We start from the raw sequence: 7,358 nt of genomic DNA, 5'->3' as shown, positions 1-7,358 counted from the left end.
AGGCCAGCCTGGTCTACAAAGTGAGTTCCAGGACAGCTAGGGCTATACAGAGAAACCCTGTCTCGAAAAAACCAAAAAAAAAAAAAAAAAAAAAAGAATCTTAAAGCCAGGGACCTGGTAACCGCAGCTCCACATGTAGGCAGGGGAAACGAGGAAGTGTGCAGGTGTGGCTTGGTAAGTACAAACCTCATATTCCTTAGCCTAGCACAGTATGGCACAGTCAAAAGTGTCCCCTCTCCTCTCCGTCCTAGACAGAGCTGTCTCCTCACTCCAGTCCGTGTGAAGCTGGCATGAAGAAAAGGAGTAACAGAATGGCTAGTTAAGCTAGGTAGTGCCAGGAGTCAGGCCTGTGTTTCAGTGTTTACCAACTCCTCACCAATACCGTGCTCCTCAGGATGTTGCCCCTCCTCCCTCTGAACTTTCTCCTTCTGTAAAATGGGTACAGTAGTAATTCCTACTGACCACCTCAGTGGCTTAGATCAACAGCACAGGTAAAAGTACTACAGCAGTGCCTGTCCACAGTAATTGCTATGCAGAATGAAAAGGCTTTAATAAGATTACAACAGAAAGCATCTCTCAGCTTTGCTGTGTTTCTCCAAACCTGTGCTATCCCTGCTCTGATTGTTTGTTTGTTTGTTTTTACCTGTATGAGTGTGTGCCTGGTGTCGGAGGAGGTCAGGAGAAGATGTAAGATCCCCTGAAAATGGAGGTATGGGGGGTTGTGAGCTGCCACATGGGAGCTGAAATCAAACACAGTACCTCTGCAAGAACAAGTGCTCTTAACCACAGAGCCATCTTTCCAGGCCTCTGCATGATTTTAAAAGACATATTCCTTACTTATTTGCATTTATGTACTTACTTATTTGAATGTTTTTGGCGGGGGCTTGGAGGTGTCAGAGTGCACACGTGTTGGTCAGAGGACAACTTCCAGGAGTCAGTTCTCTCTCCTCTCCCTCCAGCTTTAGCCCTGTGGATCCCAGGGATTGAACTCAGGTCATCAGGCTTGGAGGTAGACACCTTTACCCAGTGAGCCATGTCACTAGTCTTTAAGGCAGATTCTTTGTTCTTTAATTAAAAACTGAGTTCTTGGGCCATGTAAGAACATGGTAAGAGTGGGCAGGCCTATCAACACTCATCTTGAGATGGGAGAGATGCAGAAGAGACTGGGGATTCAGGATTAGAGGCAAAGCAAGCTGCAGGGAAGGTATGTGTTATGTGCCTCATGTTATGTGCCCCGGTGGCACCAGTGCCTCTTCTCTGCTCACACACATTCCTTATGATCAGCAAAGGAGGCAAAGGCCCTACTCTGGCTCTTGGGTAGGCTAACTCAGTGTGCTACAAATTGAAGGTAGACAGCTGTTTCAGGGAAAGTCAGCAGTGAGGGGGAAATTCTCCCTGTGTTTAACAGAGTGCTGATCATCTGCTCTATCTATGTGTTTAGAATGTACATAGATAGACTCAGGAACAGTGTTTGACGACTGAGCTAACTGTCCAGGACACTAAAGCAACAAGATTAGAAGATCACAGACAAGGAGTTCAGGGTAGTGATAGGTGAATGAATCAATGAACATGAGCACAAAGCATGAAGGTCTCTGTAAACCACATCAACACCCATCAGATAGCAGTCAGTATGGGAGGAGCTCTAGACCACCAAGCAGACAAAATGAGACATGCAAGTTAATGTTGCCATTGTTGGTACATAGGTGAATCAACCATAATGATAGAGATGGATGGATGGATGGATGGATGGATGGATGGATGGATGGATGGATAGATGGATGGATGGATGGATGGATGGATGGATAGATGGATGGATGGATGGAAATCATTCAGGGGCATATCTGCACAGGATCCATTTATCAGGGTTGATTCCACTCTTGCAAAATGTTGGGCCTATCAGTAACACAGACCAGGATGGCATAATTCTCTTGGAAAGCAAGTTGATTGTTTGGTGCTCTATCCATTCTGGAAGAAATAGAGACTTATATGGATAGGGACAGACATATTCTGGTTATGGCATTGCCTTTTCGTCCTAAGGGAATTAGCTAGCACCACTGACTGAAGGCTTGCACCAATGTGGAATTTTATATTGTGTTCATCATGTCCTGCCAATGGACCTGATCAGCAAAGGAGATGCAAGAGGGAGCCTGTGACACAGGCCTCATTGATTAGCTCACACAGTCTAGCACCAGGAGCTGCCAGCCTAATAGAACAATAGATGACCTGTGGCAGGCACGACAGAATCACTAATGAGCAGGAGATGGTTTATAAGAATGAGGCACCATGTTCTTGAATATGAGTTCTTAACTGAAGGCAGTTTTGTCCTCTAGGTTATATGTGACATTGTCCAGGGAGTGACAGACAGGATGGTGTCAAAGAGGCCTTAGTAAGATGACCTGTGATGAGAGAGTCAAACAACCGTGCCTCTGGAAAGACTATAGGAGATGGGCATAGCAAGAACACAGAGAGGAGGCATGAGCCAGTGTGCTTCACCCTTCAGCCAGGAGAAGCAAGAAGGGTATGACAGTTTGTATATGCCTGGCTCAGGGAGCGGCACTATTAGGAGGTATGACCTTAGTGGAGTAGGTGTGTCACTGTGGGTGTGGGCTTAAGACCCTTATCCTAGATGCCTGGAAGTCAGTCTTCCAATAGTAGCCTTAAGATGAAGATGTAGAACTCTCAGCTCTGCCTACACTTTGCCTGCCTGGATGCTTCCACGCTCCCACCTTGATAATACTGGGCTGAACCTCTGAACCTGTAAGTCAGCCCCAATCAAATGTTGTCCTTTATAAGACTTGCCTTAGTCATGGTGTCTGCCCACAGCAGTAAAACCCTAAGTCAAAGGGGAATACATAGATGAGAACTGAAATTGGAGAGGGGAGACAGGAGTGAAGGATCAGGTTGCAGAGGACACTGGGGGTAGGGTATTTTAAAGATGTTAGCTTTTGCTTTGAGTAAAATAATATTGTAATTTGTCTCTGAAATGTCCCCCAAATCATAACACTAGCATTATTACATGTTTGAACACTTGGCCCTTACCTGGTAGCACTGTTTTTGGAAAGTTGTGGAACCTTTAGGATGGGGTAACCATGGGCTTTTCCACATGTGCCCCAGTTACTGGAATAACAACTCTGAGACTTATTTATTCTAGTCTATGAGTGCCACATGGCTGCTTACCTCTCTTCAGTTTCATGTGTCTGTCTCCTCAGTGTGACTCTCTTCCCGCACCTGACTATCCCAGAGTTGTTCTCTCCCTAATGGAATTCCCACCTCCTACTTCCTGCTTCAGCTAATGGCCATCATCTTTTATTGACAGGTGATACTTCCATACAGTACACAAGAGAGTCTGTCTACAGAAGGCCTAGCTGGAATACGTGTGTCACTGTGGGGCAGTGAGAGGTAGAGCCAGGCTCTGCTTTGGACCTGGTCTTTGTACTTCTTGGTCTGCTGAGATGTAACAAGCTATGCCCCAAGTTCCTTCCACCAAGGACAGAGTCAGATGTCATGCCTTTCTAGTCTCCTTAAACTGTATGCCCAGATAAATCTTGCATTCCTTAGCTTGTTTTCTGTTAGGTATTTTGTTAAAGTGATGGTTTTTTTTTCACCTCTTGACTTTCTGGTGCTTCCTCTTGCCCTAGTTGCCCTAGAATACTATAACTGCTGTAGATCTATCTTTGTTCCTACTTTAGTGTTAACACCATGTGGGTATGCTGTGATGGTTTTAACATCACATAGGATATCATTGTGAAGAGATAGATAAAAATAAGGAAGTCAAGACACTTGGCCAGACTTCACACAGACCACCACAAACCTCTGGAACTGGTCATTGTCCAAGATACAACCCAGTTCCCTCCTCCTCCTCCTCCTCCTCCTCCTCCTCTTCCTTCTCCTTTTCCTGTTCTTCTTTTCCCCCTTCTCCTTCGCCTCCCCCTTCTCCTCTGCCTCCTCTTCTACCTCTTCTTCCTCCTCCTCTTTTTCTTCCTCCTCCTTTTTCTTCTTCCTCAAGACAGGGTTTCTCACGGTAGCCCTGGCTGTCCTGGAACTCACTCTGGAGACCAGACTGGCCTCAGATTCAGAGACCCACCTGCCCCTGTTTCCCAGGTGCTGAGTTAACGATGTCCACCACCATGAATGGCCAGCTATGACCCAGTTCTTTAAAGTGGGTGATTTCCCGGCTGCCTTTCCTATGTTTTCATCATTATAATCACTTAGTATTTTGTTCTTGCTTCCAAAGTTTTATTTATTTGTATACAATATAAGTAAATGTTTACCCTGCATCCATGGGTGTGTGCCATGTTGCATGTCTGGTGCCTGTGGAAGCTAAAGGAAGGCATGTTATCCCCTGGAACTGAAGTTATAGATGGTTATGAGCTGCCAAGTAAGTGCTGGGAACTAAACTCAGGTCCTTTGCAAAAGCAAGTGATCTTACCCACAAAGCCATCGTTTTAGTCCCTCTGTCCTTCCCATAGAATATGTTATCTAACACTTTCAGGGACCCTTCGGTGAGCCAAAAGATTGGCTGTCTTTGGGTCAAGTCAGGTATCCATACTTGATCCAGTTAGATATAGCCAGGATGGTAAAGTCAGTTGGTACTAAACATAGTCCTCGATGCATAGGAAGGCACTCAGGCCCCTTTTCTCGGCAGGGAGCAGTGGTTGTTGCAGTTACTCAGGGGCTAATAGATTCCTCTTTAGTACAGTTTAGTACAGTGATTGGCAAATGGGAAATATCAATAAATCAATCAATCTTGTCTAAAGCACAGAGCCTGGCACAGAGCAGACATGGTGATTATTTGGGGATAGAAAGCCATTGTATTCAGCAGCGCAGCACAGAAGGAAGCAGTCTACAGCAGTGGCTGTGCATGCTGATTTGTGCATTTGGCTGCTTGAGTTCAAGTTCCAGCTCTGCTACCTAGCAACCATATGACCCCAAGCAAGCAACTTACCTATGAGACTTAGTTCCGGCATCTGTAAAATGAGGCCACAGATACACCCAATCTCTGGAGGGTAGTAGGGAGGTTAAATGGGACAGTAGACATAAAGTGCCTTTCTATAGCCCTCAGCGCAGTGCTGGCAACAGAGAGCAAAGTTGTTACTATCTCTCTGTAAGCGTCAAGCTGTTGAGTGTAAAGCGGTCCATATCAAATATTGCTTTGAAGACAAAAGTTGTGTGTTACCTCAACTGAGTGAAGCATGGTCCTACTGTGCAATAAACTTCTTAAGTGCACACTGTTTCTGAAACTGGCAGGGTCATGATCAGCTAGCTTGATCTACTACCCCCAAAATTGGTTGGCTTTGGTTCAGGTCAGGTACCCAACCCTGATCCAGTTAGCTGTGGCCAGGGTGAGCCTAGCAGATGACGAGTAGCCTGGAGGTTGTGGATCATCCAGACGACTGTTACTAGTTTTAGTAGAGAAAACTACTGTGAAAATAAATAAAAAAAAAAAAAAAAAAAAAACACCAACACCGTGGGAACATTTCTGAACTGGTGATAAACATAGTAATTACCAGACAAACTAGGTGTTCTTCCTCCCAGCTCCTGAAATGAAGTGATGTACAGACAGAATAAGATAGACACAGAGAGAGAGAGAGAGAGAGAGAGAGAGTTAGGGAGGGAGGGAGGAAGAAAGGGGTGGAGAGCATCAATCATAGTCAAGGATACTGTAAGATAGATCTATACCTCAGTGTGTGTGTGTCACAGCCAATCACTATATCTAGCACAGAGAAGTCATCTGGTCACCACCTCTAAGCTCACATGAGTCAGTGAGGAGGGTGAAGATGGAGACAGATGTCCACACATGTGTGGATGTAGACAGGTAAGAAGTTAAGGGACTCATTCAGGACAGGAGCAAGGCGTAACCGGCCTCCTTGAGCCTCTCCCTAGGCCAGTGGACAGCCTGTGATGGTGGGCAGGTGACAGCCTGTGATGGCGGGCAGGCAGAAGGTGATGCTCCTCTTGAACCTACTTAAAAGGATGAGTTCCCAGTGAAGATGATGGAGCAATTTGGAGAGGGAGGCTCCCTTGGCTTTCAGGTATGTTGAGGAGGCAGGGGGATGATAGGCAGGGAGAAGGAATAGAGAGGACAGAGGGAAGATGATGTCCTGCTTGCAGCAGGGCCTTCAGCAGACAGGGTAGAGAGCAAGGACCGTGCTATGATATTCAGAGCTGTCTTGCAGGAGCCTGGAGAGCTTTCCCTTGGGGCTGGGGTTTTCTGTGGTATGACAGCTCAGCCTCTGGATTTGCCCCAGTCCTCCCCTCTACCCCTGAGGTGCCCTCTTCCACAAAGCCTTCCAGTCTGCTTGGTGGTCTCAGAAGGTCACATGGTAGCACCAGCTCCCTTGCTTCGCCTAGCTTGTATAGTCTGAGAGACACTCTTGTCAAAGGAATGTTTGGATCTTTGCTATACATGGGGCTGTGAATTTCCTCAGAGGAAATAGTAGTGTCTCAGGCACCACCAGGGGGCACCAGGACCTGCTGGCTCCAGGGGCCAAGGAAGAGGAAACCTTCAAGCCTTCCGTCTAGGTGGAGACCTGGGGCTGAGTCTCCTGCAGCAGCTCCCTCAAGCAAAGCCTTGGTGCCACAGAGAGGGAGAACATATTGCTGGCTTATCTAATGAGAAATGAGAGGACTGGGCCAAAGAGCCCTATTTCTGTCCAGCCCTACAATACCTGCCATAAAATTAAATGATCACAATGAGTACATTAATTACCTGACACGAATGCTTTAACATAACAAAATTATTAGCCATTCTAGATTTAGTGTTTGTACAGCACTTTATATTTGTAAGGGCATTGCAATAACTTACCCGGCTAAGGGCACATTTCGGGCCCTGAATGACATCCAGAAGGGTTGCTTCTGGCCAGCCAGCTGTCTGGCCCCTGCCACAGCTGGCTCCCCCAGCCCCCACCTTTCCTCACATGTGCTGACTGCTTTTCTTCTGCTCCAGCTGCCGCCTGCCATCCCCTCATGGAAGACCTTCAACTGTTCATGAATCCCTTTTGTCTCAGAGAGCCATGGGCCCAGATTATCTACCTGATCCTGCACCAGAATGGAAGGCCCTAAGGATGCTGCCCCTGGGTGGGAGTGGAGGGGGCTGATCTTGGGGCCTGTGAAGTCCCTCTTCACATCCGCCATCTGTGGCTCCAGTTATGAATATATAATGAGCAGTGCCATAAGAGAAGCCCTAAGTCTGGGGCCCAGTGCTGCTCCAGTGCTCTGCTCTCCAGAAAGTTCGCCACTCCTACAGCGAGACCCAGGTCCTGGAGGATGGAGCATGGCCTTGGTGAGTCTCGCCACTGTGCAGATTCCATTCCAGACTGGACAGGGTAGCACAGGCGACCTCACTAGTAAAACATGTT

The sequence above is a fragment of the Mus caroli genome, chromosome 4, assembly GCF_900094665.2.
Source record: "Mus caroli chromosome 4, CAROLI_EIJ_v1.1, whole genome shotgun sequence".
In the NCBI taxonomy this organism is placed as follows: domain Eukaryota; kingdom Metazoa; phylum Chordata; class Mammalia; order Rodentia; family Muridae; genus Mus; species Mus caroli.
This window is presented reverse-complemented; position numbering follows the sequence as displayed.